The sequence below is a fragment of the Hippocampus guttulatus genome, chromosome 14 (genome assembly GCF_054856545.1).
Source record: "Hippocampus guttulatus isolate MCC_2025c chromosome 14, RoL_Hgut_1.0, whole genome shotgun sequence".
Classification (NCBI taxonomy): domain Eukaryota; kingdom Metazoa; phylum Chordata; class Actinopteri; order Syngnathiformes; family Syngnathidae; genus Hippocampus; species Hippocampus guttulatus.
The window spans coordinates 19,748,650-19,773,095 of record NC_141274.1 but is presented as its reverse complement, the minus strand read 5'-3'; positions in this window follow the sequence as shown (position 1 = coordinate 19,773,095).

Sequence of the window (24,446 nt, the reverse complement as noted above, 5' to 3'; positions counted from 1 at the left end):
ATGCATTTAAAGCAATAAAAACTCAAATTGAGTGTCACGCCTAAACCAAAGGACTTATGCACACACTTCAACATGTATTTTGTTCAGGGTGACCTCCTGAAGCCTAAATAAGCATTAATTTGACCACACAACTCATTCCTATGAAGATACATTCAAACTCACAAAACGCGCTCAGCTCGGGCTGAAAATGCATTTAAAGCAATAAAAACTCAAATTTAGTGTCACACCTAAACCAAAGGACTTATGCACACACTTCAACATGTATTTAGTTCAGGATGACATCCTGAAGCCCATATGAGCATTAATTTGTCTACACAACTCATTCCTATGAAGATACATTCAAACTCACAAAACGGGCTCAACTCGGGCTGAAAATGCATTTAAAGCATTAAAAACTCAAATTGAGTGTCACGCCTAAACCAAAGGACTTATGCACACACTTCAACATGTATTTTGTTCAGGATGACCTCCTGAAGCCCATATGAGCATTAATTTGACTACACAACTCATTCCTATGAAGATACATTCAAACTCACAAAACGTGCTCAGCTCGGGCTGAAAATGCATTTAAAGCAATAAAAACTCAAATTGAGTGTCACGCCTAAACCAAAGGACTTATGCACACACTTCAACATGTATTTTGTTCAGGATGACCACCTGACGCCTAAATGAGCATTAATTTGACCACACAACTCATTCCTATGAAGATACATTCAAAGTCAGAAAGCGCGCTCAGCTCGGGCTGAAAATGCATTTAAAGCAATAAAAACTCAAATTGAGTGTCACGCCTAAACCAAAGGACTTATGCACACACTTCAACATGTATTTTGTTCAGGATGACCTCCTGAAGCCTAAATCAGCAATAATTTGACCACACAACTCATTCCTATGAAGATACATTCAAAGTCAGAAAGTGCGCTCAGCTCGGGCTGAAAATGCATTTAATTTAAAGCAATAAAAACTCCAATTGAGTGTCACGCCTAAACCAAAGGACTTATGCACACACTTCAACATGTATTTAGTTCAGGATGACCACCTGAAGCCTAAATGAGCATTAATTTGACCACACAACTCATTCCTATGAAGATACATTCAAACTCACAAAACGTGCTCAGCTCGGGCTGAAAATGCATTTAAAGCAATAAAAACTCAAATTGAGTGTCACACCTAAACCAAAGGACTTATGCACACATTTCAACATGTATTTTGTTCAGGATGACCTTCTGAACCCCATATGAGCATTAATTTGACTACACAACTCATTCCTATGAAGATACATTCAAACTCACAAAACGTGCTCAGCTCGGGCTGAAAATGCATTTAAAGCAATAAAAACTCAAATTGAGTGTCACGCCTAAACCAAAGGACTTATGCACACACTTCAACATGTATTTTATTCAGGATGACCTCCTGAAGCCTAAATAAACATTAATTTGACCACACAACTCATTCCTATGAAGATACATTCAAACTCACAAAACACGCTCAGCTCGGGCTGAAAATGCATTTAAAGCAATAAAAACTCAAATTGAGTGTCACGCCTAAACCAAAGGACTTATGCACACACTTCAACATGGATTTTGTTCAAGATGACCTCCTGAAGCCTAAATGAGCAATAATTTGATTACACAACTCATTCCTATGAAGATACATTCAAACTCAAAAAACGTGCTCAGCTCGGGCTGAAAATGCATTTAAAGCAATAAAAACTCAAATTGAGTGTCACACCTAAACCAAAGGACTTATGCACACACTTCAACATGTATTTTGTTCAGGATGACCTCCTGAAGCCCATATGAGCATTAATTTGACCACACAACTCATTCCTATGAAGATACATTCAAACTCACAAAACGTGCTCAGCTCGGGCTGAAAATGCATTTAAAGCAATAAAAACTCAAATTGAGTGTCACGCCTAAACCAAAGGACTTATGCACACACTTCAACATGTATTTTGTTCACGATGACCACCTGAAGCCTAAATGAGCATTAATTTGACCACACAACTCATTCCTATGAAGATACATTCAAACTCACAAAACGTGCTCAACTCGGGCTGAAAATGCATTTAAAGCAATAAAAGCTCAAATTGAGTGTCACGCCTAAACCAAAGGACTTATGCACACACTTCAACATGTATTTTGTTCAGGATGACCTCCTGAAGCCCATATGAGCATTAATTTGACCACACAACTCATTCCTATGAAGATACATTCAAACACACAAAACGTGCTCAGCTCGGCCTGAAAATGCATTTAAAGCAATAAAAACTCAAATTGAGTGTCACGCCTAAACCAAAGGACTTATGCACACACTTCAACATGTATTTTGTTCAGGATGACCACCTGACGCCTAAATGAGCATTCATTTGACCACACAACTCATTCCTATGAACATACATTCAAACACACAAAACGTGCTCAGCTCGGCCTGAAAATGCATTTAAAGCAATAAAAGCTCAAATTGAGTGTCACGCCTAAACCAAAGGACTTATGCACACACTTCAACATGTGTTTTGTTCAGGATGACCTCCTGAAGCCTAAATGAGCAATAATTTGACCACACAACTCATTCCTATGAAGATACATTCAAACTCAAAAAAAGTGCTCAGCTCGGGCTGAAAATGCATTTAAAGCAATAAAAACTCAAATTGAGTGTCACGCCTAAACCAAAGGACTTATGCACACACTTCAACATGTATTTTGTTCAGGATGACCTCCTGAAGCCCATATGAGCATTAATTTGACCACACAACTCATTCCTATGAAGATACATTCAAACACACAAAACGTGCTCAGCTCGGCCTGAAAATGCATTTAAAGCAATAAAAACTCAAATTGAGTGTCACGCCTAAACCAAAGGACTTATGCATACACTTCAACATGTATTTTGTTCAGGATGACCACCTGACGCCTAATTGAGCATTAATTTGACCACACAACTCATTCCTATGAAGATACATTCAAACTCACAAAACGCGCTCAGCTCGGGCTGAAAATGCATTTAAAGCAATAAAAACTCAAATTGAGTGTCACGCCTAAACCAAAGGACTTATGGACACACTTCAACATGTATTTTGTTCAGGATGACCTCCTGAAGCCCATATGATCATTAATTTGACCACACAACTCATTCTTATGAAGATACATTCAAACACACAAAACGTGCTCAGCTCGGCCTGAAAATGCATTTAAAGCAATAAAAACTCAAATTGAGTGTCACGCCTAAACCAAAGGACTTATGCACACACTTCAACATGTATTTTGTTCAGGATGACCACCTGACGCCTAAATGAGCATTAATTTGACCACACAACTCATTCCTATGAAGATACATTCAAACTCACAAAACGCGCTCAGCTCGGGCTGAAAATGCATTTAAAGCAATAAAAACTCAAATTGAGTGTCACGCCTAAACCAAAGGACTTTTGCACACACTTCAACATGTATTTTGTTCAGGGTGACCTCCTGAAGCCTAAATAAGCATTAATTTGACCACACAACTCATTCCTATGAAGATACATTCAAACTCACAAAACGCGCTCAGCTCGGGCTGAAAATGCATTTAAAGCAATAAAAACTCAAATTTAGTGTCACACCTAAACCAAAGGACTTATGCACACACTTCAACATGTATTTAGTTCAGGATGACATCCTGAAGCCCATATGAGCATTAATTTGTCTACAAAACTCATTCCTATGAAGATACATTCAAACTCACAAAACGTGCTCAACTCGGGCTGAAAATGCATTTAAAGCAATAAAAACTCAAATTGAGTGTCACGCCTAAACCAAAGGACTTATGCACACACTTCAACATGTATTTTGTTCAGGATGACCTCCTGAAGCCCATATGAGCATTAATTTGACTACACAACTCATTCCTATGAAGATACATTCAAACTCACAAAACGTGCTCAGCTCGGGCTGAAAATGCATTTAAAGCAATAAAAACTCAAATTGAGTGTCACGCCTAAACCAAAGGACTTATGCACACACTTCAACATGTATTTTGTTCAGGATGACCACCTAACGCCTAAATGAGCATTAATTTGACCACACAACTCATTCCTATGAAGATACATTCAAAGTCAGAAAGCGCGCTCAGCTCGGGCTGAAAATGCATTTAAAGCAATAAAAACTCAAATTGAGTGTCACGCCTAAACCAAAGGACTTATGCACACACTTCAACATGTATTTTGTTCAGGATGACCTCCTGAAGCCTAAATCAGCAATAATTTGACCACACAACTCATTCCTATGAAGATACATTCAAAGTCAGAAAGTGCGCTCAGCTCGGGCTGAAAATGCATTTAATTTAAAGCAATAAAAACTCCAATTGAGTGTCACGCCTAAACCAAAGGACTTATGCACACACTTCAACATGTATTTAGTTCAGGATGACCACCTGAAGCCTAAATGAGCATTAATTTGACCACACAACTCATTCCTATGAAGATACATTCAAACTCACAAAACGTGCTCAGCTCGGGCTGAAAATGCATTTAAAGCAATAAAAACTCAAATTGAGTGTCACACCTAAACCAAAGGACTTATGCACATATTTCAACATGTATTTTGTTCAGGATGACCTTCTGAACCCCATATGAGCATTAATTTGACTACACAACTCATTCCTATGAAGATACATTCAAACTCACAAAACGTGCTCAGCTCGGGCTGAAAATGCATTTAAAGCAATAAAAACTCAAATTGAGTGTCACGCCTAAACCAAAGGACTTATGCACACACTTCAACATGTATTTTATTCAGGATGACCTCCTGAAGCCTAAATAAGCATTAATTTGACCACACAACTCATTCCTATGAAGATACATTCAAACTCACAAAACACGCTCAGCTCGGGCTGAAAATGCATTTAAAGCAATAAAAACTCAAATTGAGTGTCACGCCTAAACCAAAGGACTTATGCACACACTTCAACATGGATTTTGTTCAAGATGACCTCCTGAAGCCTAAATGAGCAATAATTTGATTACACAACTCATTCCTATGAAGATACATTCAAACTCAAAAAACGTGCTCAGCTCGGGCTGAAAATGCATTTAAAGCAATAGAAACTCAAATTGAGTGTCACACCTAAACCAAAGGACTTATGCACACACTTCAACATGTATTTTGTTCAGGATGACCTCCTGAAGCCCATATGAGCATTAATTTGACCACACAACTCATTCCTATGAAGATACATTCAAACTCACAAAACGTGCTCAGCTCGGGCTGAAAATGCATTTAAAGCAATAAAAACTCAAATTGAGTGTCACGCCTAAACCAAAGGACTTATGCACACACTTCAACATGTATTTTGTTCACGATGACCACCTGAAGCCTAAATGAGCATTAATTTGACCACACAACTCATTCCTATGAAGATACATTCAAACTCACAAAACGTGCTCAACTCGGGCTGAAAATGCATTTAAAGCAATAAAAGCTCAAATTGAGTGTCACGCCTAAACCAAAGGACTTATGCACACACTTCAACATGTATTTTGTTCAGGATGACCTCCTGAAGCCCATATGAGCATTAATTTGACCACACAACTCATTCCTATGAAGATACATTCAAACACACAAAACGTGCTCAGCTCGGCCTGAAAATGCATTTAAAGCAATAAAAACTCAAATTGAGTGTCACGCTTAAACCAAAGGACTTATGCACACACTTCAACATGTATTTTGTTCAGGATGACCACCTGACGCCTAAATGAGCATTCATTTGACCACACAACTCATTCCTATGAAGATACATTCAAACACACAAAACGTGCTCAGCTCGGCCTGAAAATGCATTTAAAGCAATAAAAACTCAAATTGAGTGTCACGCCTAAACCAAAGGACTTATGCACACACTTCAACATGTGTTTTGTTCAGGATGACCTCCTGAAGCCTAAATGAGCAATAATTTGACCACACAACTCATTCCTATGAAGATACATTCAAACTCAAAAAAAGTGCTCAGCTCGGGCTGAAAATGCATTTAAAGCAATAAAAACTCAAATTGAGTGTCACGCCTAAACCAAAGGACTTATGCACACACTTCAACATGTATTTTGTTCAGGATGACCTCCTGAAGCCCATATGAGCATTAATTTGACCACACAACTCATTCCTATGAAGATACATTCAAACCCACAAAACGTGCTCAGCTCGGCCTGAAAATGCATTTAAAGCAATAAAAACTCAAATTGAGTGTCACGCCTAAACCAAAGGACTTATGCACACACTTCAACATGTATTTTGTTCAGGATGACCACCTGACGCCTAATTGAGCATTAATTTGACCACACAACTCATTCCTATGAAGATACATTCAAACTCACAAAACGCGCTCAGCTCGGGCTGAAAATGCATTTAAAGCAATAAAAACTCAAATTGAGTGTCACGCCTAAACCAAAGGACTTATGGACACACTTCAACATGTATTTTGTTCAGGATGACCTCCTGAAGCCCATATGATCATTAATTTGACCACACAACTCATTCTTATGAAGATACATTCAAACACACAAAACGTGCTCAGCTCGGCCTGAAAATGCATTTAAAGCAATAAAAACTCAAATTGAGTGTCACGCCTAAACCAAAGGACTTATGCACACACTTCAACATGTATTTTGTTCAGGATGACCACCTGACGCCTAAATGAGCATTAATTTGACCACACAACTCATTCCTATGAAGATACATTCAAACTCACAAAACGCGCTCAGCTCGGGCTGAAAATGCATTTAAAGCAATAAAAACTCAAATTGAGTGTCACGCCTAAACCAAAGGACTTATGCACACACTTCAACATGTATTTTGTTCAGGGTGACCTCCTGAAGCCTAAATAAGCATTAATTTGACCACACAACTCATTCCTATGAAGATACATTCAAACTCACAAAACGAGCTCAGCTCGGGCTGAAAATGCATTTAAAGCAATAAAAACTCAAATTTAGTGTCACACCTAAACCAAAGGACTTATGCACACACTTCAACATGTATTTAGTTCAGGATGACATCCTGAAGCCCATATGAGCATTAATTTGTCTACACAACTCATTCCTATGAAGATACATTCAAACTCACAAAACGTGCTCAACTCGGGCTGAAAATGCATTTTAAGCAATAAAAACTCAAATTCAGTGTCACACCTAAACCAAAGGACTTATGCACACACTTCAACATGTATTTAGTTCAGGATGACATCCTGAAGCCCATATGAGCATTAATTTGTCTACACAACTCATTCCTATGAAGATACATTCAAACTCACAAAACGTGCTCAACTCGGGCTGAAAATGCATTTAAAGCAATAAAAACTCAAATTGAGTGCCACGCCTAAACCAAAGGACTTATGCACACACTTCAACATGTATTTTGTTCAGGATGACCTCCTGAAGCCCATATGAGCATTAATTTGACTACACAACTCATTCCTATGAAGATACATTCAAACTCACAAAATGTGCTCAGCTCAGGCTGAAAATGCATTTAAAGCAATACAAACTCAAATTGAGTGTCACGCCTAAACCAAAGGACTTATGCACACACTTCAACATGTATTTTGTTCAGGATGACCACCTGACGCCTAAATGAGCATTAATTTGACCACACAACTCATTCCTATGAAGATACATTCAAAGTCAGAAAGCGCGCTCAGCTCGGGCTGAAAATGCATTTAAAGCAATAAAAACTCAAATTGAGTGTCACGCCTAAACCAAAGGACTTATGCACACACTTCAACATGTATTTTGTTCAGGATGACCTCCTGAAGCCTAAATCAGCAATAATTTGACCACACAACTCATTCCTATGAAGATACATTCAAAGTCAGAAAATGCGCTCAGCTCGGGCTGAAAATGATTTTAATTTAAAGCAATAAAAACTCCAATTGAGTGTCACGCCTAAACCAAAGGACTTATGCACACACTTCAACATGTATTTAGTTCAGGATGACCACCTGAAGCCTAAATGAGCATTAATTTGACCACACAACTCATTCCTATGAAGATACATTCAAACTCACAAAACGTGCTCAGCTCGGGCTGAAAATGCATTTAAAGCAATAAAAACTCAAATTGAGTGTCACACCTAAACCAAAGGACTTATGCACACATTTCAACATGTATTTTGTTCAGGATGACCTTCTGAACCCCATATGAGCATTAATTTGACTACACAACTCATTCCTATGAAGATACATTCAAACTCACAAAACGTGCTCAGCTCGGGCTGAAAATGCATTTAAAGCAATAAAAACTCAAATTGAGTGTCACGCCTAAACCAAAGGACTTATGCACACACTTCAACATGTATTTTATTCAGGATGACCTCCTGAAGCCTAAATAAGCATTAATTTGACCACACAACTCATTCCTATGAAGATACATTCAAACTCACAAAACACGCTCAGCTCGGGCTGAAAATGCATTTAAAGCAATAAAAACTCAAATTGAGTGTCACGCCTAAACCAAAGGACTTATGCACACACTTCAACATGGATTTTGTTCAAGATGACCTCCTGAAGCCTAAATGAGCAATAATTTGATTACACAACTCATTCCTATGAAGATACATTCAAACTCAAAAAACGTGCTCAGCTCGGGCTGAAAATGCATTTAAAGCAATAAAAACTCAAATTGAGTGTCACACCTAAACCAAAGGACTTATGCACACACTTCAACATGTATTTTGTTCAGGATGACCTCCTGAAGCCCATATGAGCATTAATTTGACCACACAACTCATTCCTATGAAGATACATTCAAACTCACAAAACGTGCTCAGCTCGGGCTGAAAATGCATTTAAAGCAATAAAAACTCAAATTGAGTGTCACGCCTAAACCAAAGGACTTATGCACACACTTCAACATGTATTTTGTTCAGGATGACCTCCTGAAGCCTAAATGAGCATTAATTTGACCACACAACTCATTCCTATGAAGATACATTCAAACTCACAAAACGTGCTCAACTCGGGCTGAAAATGCATTTAAAGCAATAAAAGCTCAAATTGAGTGTCACGCCTAAACCAAAGGACTTATGCACACACTTCAACATGTATTTTGTTCAGGATGACCTCCTGAAGCCCATATGAGCATTAATTTGACCACACAACTCATTCCTATGAAGATACATTCAAACACACAAAACGTGCTCAGCTCGGCCTGAAAATGCATTTAAAGCAATAAAAACTCAAATTGAGTGTCACGCCTAAACCAAAGGACTTATGCACACACTTCAACATGTGTTTTGTTCAGGATGACCTCCTGAAGCTTAAATGAGCAATAATTTGACCACACAACTCATTCCTATGAAGATACATTCAAACTCAAAAAAAGTGCTCAGCTCGGGCTGAAAATGCATTTAAAGCAATAAAAACTCAAATTGAGTGTCACACCTAAACCAAAGGACTTATGCACACACTTCAACATGTATTTTGTTCAGGATGACCTCCTGAAGCCCATATGAGCATTAATTTGACCACACAACTCATTCCTATGAAGATACAGTCAAACTCACAAAACGTGCTCAGCTCGGGCTGAAAATGCATTTAAAGCAATAAAAACTCAAATTGAGTGTCACGCCTAAACCAAAGGACTTATGCACACACTACAACATGTATTTTGTTCACGATGACCACCTGAAGCCTAAATGAGCATTAATTTGACCACACAACTCATTCCTATGAAGATACATTCAAACTCACAAAACGCGCTCAACTCGGGCTGAAAATGCATTTAAAGCAATAAAAGCTCAAATTGAGTGTCACGCCTAAACCAAAGGACTTATGCACACACTTCAACATGTATTTTGTTCAGGATGACCACCTGACGCCTAAATGAGCATTAATTTGACCACACAACTCATTCCTATGAAGATACATTCAAAGTCAGAAAGCGCGCTCAGCTCGGGCTGAAAATGCATTTAATTTAAAGCAATAAAAACTCAAATTGAGTGTCACGCCTAAACCAAAGGACTTATGCACACACTTCAACATGTATTTTGTTCAGGATGACCTCCTGAAGCCCATATGATCATTAATTTGACCACACAACTCATTCTTATAAAGATACATTCAAACACACAAAACGTGCTCAGCTCGGCCTGAAAATGCATTTAAAGCAATAAAAACTCAAATTGAGTGTCACGCCTAAACCAAAGGACTTATGCACACACTTCAACATGTATTTTGTTCAGGATGACCACCTGACGCCTAAATGAGCATTAATTTGACCACACAACTCATTCCTATGAAGATACATTCAAACTCACAAAACGCGCTCAGCTCGGGCTGAAAATGCATTTAAAGCAATAAAAACTCAAATTGAGTGTCACGCCTAAACCAAAGGACTTATGCACACACTTCAACATGTATTTTGTTCAGGGTGACCTCCTGAAGCCTAAATAAGCATTAATTTGACCACACAACTCATTCCTATGAAGATACATTCAAACTCACAAAACGCGCTCAGCTCGGGCTGAAAATGCATTTAAAGCAATAAAAACTCAAATTTAGTGTCACACCTAAACCAAAGGACTTATGCACACACTTCAACATGTATTTAGTTCAGGATGACATCCTGAAGCCCATATGAGCATTAATTTGTCTACACAACTCATTCCTATGAAGATACATTCAAACTCACAAAACGTGCTCAACTCGGGCTGAAAATGCATTTAAAGCAATAAAAACTCAAATTCAGTGTCACACCTAAACCAAAGGACTTATGCACACACTTCAACATGTATTTAGTTCAGGATGACATCCTGAAGCCCATATGAGCATTAATTTGTCTACACAACTCATTCCTATGAAGATACATTCAAACTCACAAAACGTGCTCAACTCGGGCTGAAAATGCATTTAAAGCAATAAAAACTCAAATTGAGTGCCACGCCTAAACCAAAGGACTTATGCACACACTTCAACATGTATTTTGTTCAGGATGACCACCTGACGCCTAAATGAGCATTAATTTGACCACACAACTCATTCCTATGAAGATACATTCAAACTCACAAAACGCGCTCAGCTCGGGCTGAAAATGCATTTAAAGCAATAAAAACTCAAATTGAGTGTCACGCCTAAACCAAAGGACTTATGCACACACTTCAACATGTATTTTGTTCAGGGTGACCTCCTGAAGCCTAAATAAGCATTAATTTGACCACACAACTCATTCCTATGAAGATACATTCAAACTCACAAAACGAGCTCAGCTCGGGCTGAAAATGCATTTAAAGCAATAAAAACTCAAATTTAGTGTCACACCTAAACCAAAGGACTTATGCACACACTTCAACATGTATTTAGTTCAGGATGACATCCTGAAGCCCATATGAGCATTAATTTGTCTACACAACTCATTCCTATGAAGATACATTCAAACTCACAAAACGTGCTCAACTCGGGCTGAAAATGCATTTTAAGCAATAAAAACTCAAATTCAGTGTCACACCTAAACCAAAGGACTTATGCACACACTTCAACATGTATTTAGTTCAGGATGACATCCTGAAGCCCATATGAGCATTAATTTGTCTACACAACTCATTCCTATGAAGATACATTCAAACTCACAAAACGTGCTCAACTCGGGCTGAAAATGCATTTAAAGCAATAAAAACTCAAATTGAGTGCCACGCCTAAACCAAAGGACTTATGCACACACTTCAACATGTATTTTGTTCAGGATGACCTCCTGAAGCCCATATGAGCATTAATTTGACTACACAACTCATTCCTATGAAGATACATTCAAACTCACAAAATGTGCTCAGCTCGGGCTGAAAATGCATTTAAAGCAATACAAACTCAAATTGAGTGTCACGCCTAAACCAAAGGACTTATGCACACACTTCAACATGTATTTTGTTCAGGATGACCACCTGACGCCTAAATGAGCATTAATTTGACCACACAACTCATTCCTATGAAGATACATTCAAAGTCAGAAAGCGCGCTCAGCTCGGGCTGAAAATGCATTTAAAGCAATAAAAACTCAAATTGAGTGTCACGCCTAAACCAAAGGACTTATGCACACACTTCAACATGTATTTTGTTCAGGATGACCTCCTGAAGCCTAAATCAGCAATAATTTGACCACACAACTCATTCCTATGAAGATACATTCAAAGTCAGAAAATGCGCTCAGCTCGGGCTGAAAATGATTTTAATTTAAAGCAATAAAAACTCCAATTGAGTGTCACGCCTAAACCAAAGGACTTATGCACACACTTCAACATGTATTTAGTTCAGGATGACCACCTGAAGCCTAAATGAGCATTAATTTGACCACACAACTCATTCCTATGAAGATACATTCAAACTCACAAAACGTGCTCAGCTCGGGCTGAAAATGCATTTAAAGCAATAAAAACTCAAATTGAGTGTCACACCTAAACCAAAGGACTTATGCACACATTTCAACATGTATTTTGTTCAGGATGACCTTCTGAACCCCATATGAGCATTAATTTGACTACACAACTCATTCCTATGAAGATACATTCAAACTCACAAAACGTGCTCAGCTCGGGCTGAAAATGCATTTAAAGCAATAAAAACTCAAATTGAGTGTCACGCCTAAACCAAAGGACTTATGCACACACTTCAACATGTATTTTATTCAGGATGACCTCCTGAAGCCTAAATAAGCATTAATTTGACCACACAACTCATTCCTATGAAGATACATTCAAACTCACAAAACACGCTCAGCTCGGGCTGAAAATGCATTTAAAGCAATAAAAACTCAAATTGAGTGTCACGCCTAAACCAAAGGACTTATGCACACACTTCAACATGGATTTTGTTCACGATGACCACCTGAAGCCTAAATGAGCATTAATTTGACCACACAACTCATTCCTATGAAGATACATTCAAACTCACAAAACGTGCTCAACTCGGGCTGAAAATGCATTTAAAGCAATAAAAGCTCAAATTGAGTGTCACGCCTAAACCAAAGGACTTATGCACACACTTCAACATGTATTTTGTTCAGGATGACCTCCTGAAGCCCATATGAGCATTAATTTGACCACACAACTCATTCCTATGAAGATACATTCAAACTCAAAAAACGTGCTCAGCTCGGGCTGAAAATGCATTTAAAGCAATAAAAACTCAAATTGAGTGTCACACCTAAACCAAAGGACTTATGCACACACTTCAACATGTATTTTGTTCAGGATGACCTCCTGAAGCCCATATGAGCATTAATTTGACCACACAACTCATTCCTATGAAGATACATTCAAACTCACAAAACGTGCTCAGCTCGGGCTGAAAATGCATTTAAAGCAATAAAAACTCAAATTGAGTGTCACGCCTAAACCAAAGGACTTATGCACACACTTCAACATGTATTTTGTTCACGATGACCACCTGAAGCCTAAATGAGCATTAATTTGACCACACAACTCATTCCTATGAAGATACATTCAAACTCACAAAACGTGCTCAACTCGGGCTGAAAATGCATTTAAAGCAATAAAAGCTCAAATTGAGTGTCACGCCTAAACCAAAGGACTTATGCACACACTTCAACATGTATTTTGTTCAGGATGACCTCCTGAAGCCCATATGAGCATTAATTTGACCACACAACTCATTCCTATGAAGATACATTCAAACACACAAAACGTGCTCAGCTCGGCCTGAAAATGCATTTAAAGCAATAAAAACTCAAATTGAGTGTCACGCCTAAACCAAAGGACTTATGCACACACTTCAACATGTATTTTGTTCAGGATGACCACCTGACGCCTAAATGAGCATTCATTTGACCACACAACTCATTCCTATGAAGATACATTCAAACACACAAAACGTGCTCAGCTCGGCCTGAAAATGCATTTAAAGCAATAAAAACTCAAATTGAGTGTCACGCCTAAACCAAAGGACTTATGCACACACTTCAACATGTGTTTTGTTCAGGATGACCTCCTGAAGCCTAAATGAGCAATAATTTGACCACACAACTCATTCCTATGAAGATACATTCAAACTCAAAAAAAGTGCTCAGCTCGGGCTGAAAATGCATTTAAAGCAATAAAAACTCAAATTGAGTGTCACACCTAAACCAAAGGACTTATGCACACACTTCAACATGTATTTTGTTCAGGATGACCTCCTGAAGCCCATATGAGCATTAATTTGACCACACAACTCATTCCTATGAAGATACATTCAAACTCACAAAACGTGCTCAGCTCGGGCTGAAAATGCATTTAAAGCAATAAAAACTCAAATTGAGTGTCACGCCTAAACCAAAGGACTTATGCACACACTTCAACATGTATTTTGTTCACGATGACCACCTGAAGCCTAAATGAGCATTAATTTGACCACACAACTCATTCCTATGAAGATACATTCAAACTCACAAAACGCGCTCAACTCGGGCTGAAAATGCATTTAAAGCAATAAAAGCTCAAATTGAGTGTCACGCCTAAACCAAAGGACTTATGCACACACTTCAACATGTATTTTGTTCAGGATGACCTCCTGAAGCCCATATGAGCATTAATTTGACCACACAACTCATTCCTATGAGAATACATTCAAACTCACAAAACGCGCTCAACTCGGGCTGAAAATGCATTTAAAGCAATAAAAACTCAAATTGAGTGTCACGCCTAAACCAAAGGACTTATGCACACACTTCAACATGTATTTTGTTCAGGATGACCTCCTGAAGCCCATATGAGCATTAATTTGACTACACAACTCATTCCTATGAAGATACATTCAAACTCACAAAACGTGCTCAGCTCGGGCTGAAAATGCATTTAAAGCAATAAAAACTCAAATTGAGTGTCACGCCTAAACCAAAGGACTTATGCACACACTTCAACATGTATTTTATTCAGGATGACCTCCTGAAGCCTAAATAAGCATTAATTTGACCACACAACTCATTCCTATGAAGATACATTCAAACTCACAAAACACGCTCAGCTCGGGCTGAAAATGCATTTAAAGCAATAAAAACTCAAATTGAGTGTCACGCCTAAACCAAAGGACTTATGCACACACTTCAACATGGATTTTGTTCAAGATGACCTCCTGAAGCCTAAATGAGCAATAATTTGATTACACAACTCATTCCTATGAAGATACATTCAAACTCAAAAAACGTGCTCAGCTCGGGCTGAAAATGCATTTAAAGCAATAAAAACTCAAATTGAGTGTCACACCTAAACCAAAGGACTTATGCACACACTTCAACATGTATTTTGTTCAGGATGACCTCCTGAAGCCCATATGAGCATTAATTTGACCACACAACTCATTCCTATGAAGATACATTCAAACTCACAAAACGTGCTCAGCTCGGGCTGAAAATGCATTTAAAGCAATAAAAACTCAAATTGAGTGTCACGCCTAAACCAAAGGACTTATGCACACACTTCAACATGTATTTTGTTCACGATGACCACCTGAAGCCTAAATGAGCATTAATTTGACCACACAACTCATTGCTATGAAGATACATTCAAACTCACAAAACGTGCTCAACTCGGGCTGAAAATGCATTTAAAGCAATAAAAGCTCAAATTGAGTGTCACGCCTAAACCAAAGGACTTATGCACACACTTCAACATGTATTTTGTTCAGGATGACCTCCTGAAGCCCATATGAGCATTAATTTGACCACACAACTCATTCCTATGAAGATACATTCAAACACACAAAACGTGCTCAGCTCGGCCTGAAAATGCATTTAAAGCAATAAAAACTCAAATTGAGTGTCACGCCTAAACCAAAGGACTTATGCACACACTTCAACATGTATTTTGTTCAGGATGACCACCTGACGCCTAAATGAGCATTCATTTGACCACACAACTCATTCCTATGAAGATACATTCAAACACACAAAACGTGCTCAGCTCGGCCTGAAAATGCATTTAAAGCAATAAAAACTCAAATTGAGTGTCACGCCTAAACCAAAGGACTTATGCACACACTTCAACATGTGTTTTGTTCAGGATGACCTCCTGAAGCCTAAATGAGCAATAATTTGACCACACAACTCATTCCTATGAAGATACATTCAAACTCAAAAAAAGTGCTCAGCTCGGGCTGAAAATGCATTTAAAGCAATAAAAAGTCAAATTGAGTGTCACACCTAAACCAAAGGACTTATGCACACACTTCAACATGTATTTTGTTCAGGATGACCTCCTGAAGCCCATATGAGCATTAATTTGACCACACAACTCATTCCTATGAAGATACATTCAAACTCACAAAACGTGCTCAGCTCGGGCTGAAAATGCATTTAAAGCAATAAAAACTCAAATTGAGTGTCACGCCTAAACCAAAGGACTTATGCACACACTTCAACATGTATTTTGTTCACGATGACCACCTGAAGCCTAAATGAGCATTAATTTGACCACACAACTCATTCCTATGAAGATACATTCAAACTCACAAAACGCGCTCAACTCGGGCTGAAAATGCATTTAAAGCAATAAAAGCTCAAATTGAGTGTCACGCCTAAACCAAAGGACTTATGCACACACTTCAACATGTATTTTGTTCAGGATGACCTCCTGAAGCCCATATGAGCATTAATTTGACCACACAACTCATTCCTATGAGAATACATTCAAACTCACAAAACGCGCTAAACTCGGGCTGAAAATGCATTTAAAGCAATAAAAACTCAAATTGAGTGTCACGCCTAAACCAAAGGACTTATGCACACACTTCAACATGTATTTTGTTCAGGATGACCACCTGACGCCTAAATGAGCATTAATTTGACCACACAACTCATTCCTATGAAGATACATTCAAAGTCAGAAAGCGCGCTCAGCTCGGGCTGAAAATGCATTTAATTTAAAGCAATAAAAACTCAAATTGAGTGTCACGCCTAAACCAAAGGACTTATGCACACACTTCAACATGTATTTAGTTCAGGATGACCACCTGAAGCCTAAATGAGCATTAATTTGACTACACAACTCATTCCTATGAAGATACATTCAAACTCACAAAACGTGCTCAGCTCGGGCTGAAAATGCATTTAAAGCAATTAAAACTCAAATTGAGTGTCACACCTAAACCAAAGGACTTATGCACACACTTCAACATGTATTTTGTTCAGGATGACCACCTGAAGCCTAAATGAGCATTAATTTGACCACACAACTCATTCCTATGAAGATACATTCAAACTCACAAACCTTGCTCAGCTCGGGCTGAAAATGCATTTAAAGCAATAAAAACTCAAATTGAGTGTCACGCCTAAACCAAAGGACTTATGCACACACTTCAACATGTATTTTGTTCAGGATGACCTCCTGAAGCCTAAATGAGCAATAATTTGACCACACAACTCATTCCTATGAAGATACATTCAAACTCAAAAAACGTGCTCAGCTCGCTCTGAAAATGCATTTAAAGCAATAAAAACTCAAATTGAGTGTCACACCTAAACCAAAGGACTTATGCACACACTTCAACATGTATTTTGTTCAGGATGACCTCCTGAAGCCCATATGAGCATTAATTTGACCACACAACTCATTCCTATGAAGATACATTCAAACTCACAAAACGTGCTCAGCTCGGGATGAAAATGCATTTAAAGCAATAAAAACTCAAATTGAGTGTCACGCCTAAACCAAAGGACTTATGCACACACTTCAACATGTATTTAGTTCAGGATGACCACCTGAAGCCTAAATGAGCATTAATTTGACCACCCAACTCATTCCTATGAAGATACATTCAAACTCACAAAACGTGCTCAACTCAGGCTGAAAATGCATTTAAAGCAATAAAAACTCAAATTGAGTGTCACGCCTAAACCAAAGGACTTATGCACACACTTCAACATGTATTTTGTTCAGGATGACCTCCTGAAGCCCATATGAGCATTAATTTGACCACACAACTCATTCCTATGAAGATACATTCAAACACACAAAACGTGCTCAGCTCGGCCTGAAAATGCATTTAAAGCAATAAAAACTCAAATTGAGTGTCACGCCTAAACCAAAGGACTTATGCACACACTTCAACATGTATTTTGTTCAGGATGACCACCTGACGCCTAATTGAGCATTAATTTGACCACACAACTCATTCCTATGAAGATACATTCAAACTCACAAAACGCGCTCAGCTCGGGCTGAAAATGCATTTAAAGCAATAAAAACTCAAATTGAGTGTCACGCCTAAACCAAAGGACTTATGGACACACTTCAACATGTATTTTGTTCAGGATGACCTCCTGAAGCCCATATGATCATTAATTTGACCACACAACTCATTCTTATGAAGATACATTCAAACACACAAAACGTGCTCAGCTCGGCCTGAAAATGCATTTAAAGCAATAAAAACTCAAATTGAGTGTCACGCCTAAACCAAAGGACTTATGCACACACTTCAACATGTATTTTGTTCAGGATGACCACCTGACGCCTAAATGAGCATTAATTTGACCACACAACTCATTCCTATGAAGATACATTCAAACTCACAAAACGCGCTCAGCTCGGGCTGAAAATGCATTTAAAGCAATAAAAACTCAAATTGAGTGTCACGCCTAAACCAAAGGACTTATGCACACACTTCAACATGTATTTTGTTCAGGGTGACCTCCTGAAGCCTAAATAAGCATTAATTTGACCACACAACTCATTCCTATGAAGATACATTCAAACTCACAAAACGCGCTCAGCTCGGGCTGAAAATGCATTTAAAGCAATAAAAACTCAAATTTAGTGTCACACCTAAACCAAAGGACTTATGCACACACTTCAACATGTATTTAGTTCAGGATGACATCCTGAAGCCCATATGAGCATTAATTTGTCTACACAACTCATTCCTATGAAGATACATTCAAACTCACAAAACGTGCTCAGCTCGGGATGAAAATGCATTTAAAGCAATAAAAACTCAAGTTGAGTGTCACGCCTAAACCAAAGGACTTATGCACACACTTCAACATGTATTTAGTTCAGGATGACCACCTGAAGCCTAAATGAGCATTAATTTGACCACAACTCATTCCTATGAAGATACATTCAAACTCACAAAACGTGCTCAACTCAGGCTGAAATTGCATTTAAAGCAATAAAAATTCAAATTGAGTGTCACGCCTAAACCAAAGGACTTATGCACACACTTCAACATGTATTTTGTTCAGGATGACCTCCTGAAGCCCATATGAGCATTAATTTGACCACACAACTCATTCCTATGAAGATACATTCAAACACACAAAACGTGCTCAGCTCGGCCTGAAAATGCATTTAAAGCAATAAAAACTCAAATTGAGTGTCACGCCTAAACCAAAGGACTTATGCACACACTTCAACATGTATTTTGTTCAGGATGACCTCCTGAAGCCCATATGAGCATTAATTTGACCACACAACTCATTCCTATGAAGATACATTCAAACACACAAAACGTGCTCAGCTCGGCCTGAAAATGCATTTAAAGCAATAAAAACTCAAATTGAGTGTCACGCCTAAACCAAAGGACTTATGCACACACTTCAACATGTATTTTGTTCAGGATGACCACCTGACGCCTAATTGAGCATTAATTTGACCACACAACTCATTCCTATGAAGATACATTCAAACTCACAAAACGCGCTCAGCTCGGGCTGAAAATGCATTTAAAGCAATAAAAACTCAAATTGAGTGTCACGCCTAAACCAAAGGACTTATGGACACACTTCAACATGTATTTTGTTCAGGATGACCTCCTGAAGCCCATATGATCATTAATTTGACCACACAACTCATTCTTATGAAGATACATTCAAACACACAAAACGTGCTCAGCTCGGCCTGAAAATGCATTTAAAGCAATAAAAACTCAAATTGAGTGTCACGCCTAAACCAAAGGACTTATGCACACACTTCAACATGTATTTTGTTCAGGATGACCATCTGACGCCTAAATGAGCATTAATTTGACCACACAACTCATTCCTATGAAGATACATTCAAACTCACAAAACGCGCTCAGCTCGGGCTGAAAATGCATTTAAAGCAATAAAAACTCAAATTGAGTGTCACGCCTAAACCAAAGGACTTATGCACACACTTCAACATGTATTTTGTTCAGGGTGACCTCCTGAAGCCTAAATAAGCATTAATTTGACCACACAACTCATTCCTATGAAGATACATTCAAACTCACAAAACGCGCTCAGCTCGGGCTGAAAATGCATTTAAAGCAATAAAAACTCAAATTTAGTGTCACACCTAAACCAAAGGACTTATGCACACACTTCAACATGTATTTAGTTCAGGATGACATCCTGAAGCCCATATGAGCATTAATTTGTCTACACAACTCATTCCTATGAAGATACATTCAAACTCACAAAACGTGCTCAGCTCGGGATGAAAATGCATTTAAAGCAATAAAAACTCAAATTGAGTGTCACGCCTAAACCAAAGGACTTATGCACACACTTCAACATGTATTTAGTTCAGGATGACCACCTGAAGCCTAAATGAGCATTAATTTGACCACACAACTCATTCCTATGAAGATACATTCAAACTCACAAAACGTGCTCAACTCAGGCTGAAAATGCATTTAAAGCAATAAAAACTCAAATTGAGTGTCACGCCTAAACCAAAGGACTTATGGACACACTTCAACATGTATTTTGTTCAGGATGACCTCCTGAAGCCCATATGAGCATTAATTTGACCACACAACTCATTCCTATGAAGATACATTCAAACTCACAAAACGTGCTCAGCTCGGGCTGAAAATGCATTTAAAGCAATAAAAACTCAAATTGAGTGTCACGCCTAAACCAAAGGACTTATGCACACACTTCAACATGTATTTTGTTCACGATGACCACCTGAAGCCTAAATGAGCATTAATTTGACCACACAACTCATTCCTATGAAGATACATTCAAACTCACAAAACGCGCTCAACTCGGGCTGAAAATGCATTTAAAGCAATAAAAGCTCAAATTGAGTGTCACGCCTAAACCAAAGGACTTATGCACACACTTCAACATGTATTTTGTTCAGGATGACCTCCTGAAGCCCATATGAGCATTAATTTGACCACACAACTCATTCCTATGAGAATACATTCAAACTCACAAAACGCGCTAAACTCGGGCTGAAAATGCATTTAAAGCAATAAAAACTCAAATTGAGTGTCACGCCTAAACCAAAGGACTTATGCACACACTTCAACATGTATTTTGTTCAGGATGACCACCTGACGCCTAAATGAGCATTAATTTGACCACACAACTCATTCCTATGAAGATACATTCAAAGTCAGAAAGCGCGCTCAGCTCGGGCTGAAAATGCATTTAATTTAAAGCAATAAAAACTCAAATTGAGTGTCACGCCTAAACCAAAGGACTTATGCACACACTTCAACATGTATTTAGTTCAGGATGACCACCTGAAGCCTAAATGAGCATTAATTTGACTACACAACTCATTCCTATGAAGATACATTCAAACTCACAAAACGTGCTCAGCTCGGGCTGAAAATGCATTTAAAGCAATTAAAACTCAAATTGAGTGTCACACCTAAACCAAAGGACTTATGCACACACTTCAACATGTATTTTGTTCAGGATGACCACCTGAAGCCTAAATGAGCATTAATTTGACCACACAACTCATTCCTATGAAGATACATTCAAACTCACAAAACTTGCTCAGCTCGGGCTGAAAATGCATTTAAAGCAATAAAAACTCAAATTGAGTGTCACGCCTAAACCAAAGGACTTATGCACACACTTCAACATGTATTTTGTTCAGGATGACCTCCTTAAGCCTAAATGAGCAATAATTTGACCACACAACTCATTCCTATGAAGATACATTCAAACTCAAAAAACGTGCTCAGCTCGGTCTGAAAATGCATTTAAAGCAATAAAAACTCAAATTGAGTGTCACACCTAAACCAAAGGACTTATGCACACACTTCAACATGTATTTTGTTCAGGATGACCTCCTGAAGCCCATATGAGCATTAATTTGACCACACAACTCATTCCTATGAAGATACATTCAAACTCACAAAACGTGCTCAGCTCGGGATGAAAATGCATTTAAAGCAATAAAAACTCAAATTGAGTGTCACGCCTAAACCAAAGGACTTATGCACACACTTCAACATGTATTTAGTTCAGGATGACCACCTGAAGCCTAAATGAGCATTAATTTGACCACACAACTCATTCCTATGAAGATACATTCAAACTCACAAAACGTGCTCAACTCAGGCTGAAAATGCATTTAAAGCAATAAAAACTCAAATTGAGTGTCACGCCTAAACCAAAGGACTTATGCACACACTTCAACATGTATTTTGTTCAGGATGACCTCCTGAAGCCCATATGAGCATTAATTTGACCACACAACTCATTCCTATGAAGATACATTCAAACACACAAAACGTGCTCAGCTCGGCCTGAAAATGCATTTAAAGCAATAAAAACTCAAATTGAGTGTCACGCCTAAACCAAAGGACTTATGCACACACTTCAACATGTATTTTGTTCAGGATGACAACCTGACGCCTAATTGAGCATTAATTTAACCACACAACTCATTCCTATGAAGATACATTCAAACTCACAAAACGCGCTCAGCTCGGGCTGAAAATGCATTTAAAGCAATAAAAACTCAAATTGAGTGTCACACCTAAACCAAAGGACTTATGCACACACTTCAACATGTATTTTGTTCAGGATGACCTCCTGAAGCCCATATGAGCATTAATTTGACCACACAACTCATTCCTATGAAGATACATTCAAACTCACAAAACGTGCTCAGCTCGGGCTGAAAATGCATTTAAAGCAATAAAACTCAAATTGAGTGTCACACCTAAACCAAAGGACTTATTCACACACTTCAAAATGTATTTTGTTCAGGATGACCTCCTGAAGCCCATATGAGCATTAATTTGACCACACAACTCATTCCTATGAAGATACATTCAAACTCACAAAACGTGCTCAGCTCGGGCTGAAAGTGCATTTAAAGCAATAAAAACTCAAATTGAGTGTCACGCCTAAACCAAAGGACTTATGCACACACTTCAACATGTATTTTGTTCAGGATGACCACCTGAAGCCTAAATGAGCATTAATTTGACCACACAACTCATTCCTATGAAGATACATTCAAACTCACAAACCTTGCTCAGCTCGGGCTGAAAATGCATTTAAAGCAATAAAAACTCAAATTGAGTGTCACGCCTAAACCAAAGGACTTATGCACACACTTCAACATGTATTTTGTTCAGGATGACCTCCTGAAGCCTAAATGAGCAATAATTTGACCACACAACTCATTCCTATGAAGATACATTCAAACTCAAAAAACGTGCTCAGCTCGCTCTGAAAATGCATTTAAAGCAATAAAAACTCAAATTGAGTGTCACACCTAAACCAAAGGACTTATGCACACACTTCAACATGTATTTTGTTCAGGATGACCTCCTGAAGCCCATATGAGCATTAATTTGACCACACAACTCATTCCTATGAAGATACATTCAAACTCACAAAACGTGCTCAGCTCGGGATGAAAATGCATTTAAAGCAATAAAAACTCAAATTGAGTGTCACGCCTAAACCAAAGGACTTATGCACACACTTCAACATGTATTTAGTTCAGGATGACCACCTGAAGCCTAAATGAGCATTAATTTGACCACCCAACTCATTCCTATGAAGATACATTCAAACTCACAAAACGTGCTCAACTCAGGCTGAAAATGCATTTAAAGCAATAAAAACTCAAATTGAGTGTCACGCCTAAACCAAAGGACTTATGCACACACTTCAACATGTATTTTGTTCAGGATGACCTCCTGAAGCCCATATGAGCATTAATTTGACCACACAACTCATTCCTATGAAGATACATTCAAACACACAAAACGTGCTCAGCTCGGCCTGAAAATGCATTTAAAGCAATAAAAACTCAAATTGAGTGTCACGCCTAAACCAAAGGACTTATGCACACACTTCAACATGTATTTTGTTCAGGATGACCACCTGACGCCTAAATGAGCATTAATTTGACCACACAACTCATTCCTATGAAGATACATTCAAAGTCAGAAAGCGCGCTCAGCTCGGGCTGAAAATGCATTTAAAGCAATAAAAACTCAAATTGAGTGTCACGCCTAAACCAAAGGACTTATGCACACACTTCAACATGTATTTTGTTCAGGATGACCTCCTGAAGCCTAAATCAGCAATAATTTGACCACACAACTCATTCCTATGAAGATACATTCAAAGTCAGAAAGTGCGATCAGCTCGGGCTGAAAATGCATTTAATTTAAAGCAATAAAAACTCCAATTGAGTGTCACGCCTAAACCAAAGGACTTATGCACACACTTCAACATGTATTTAGTTCAGGATGACCACCTG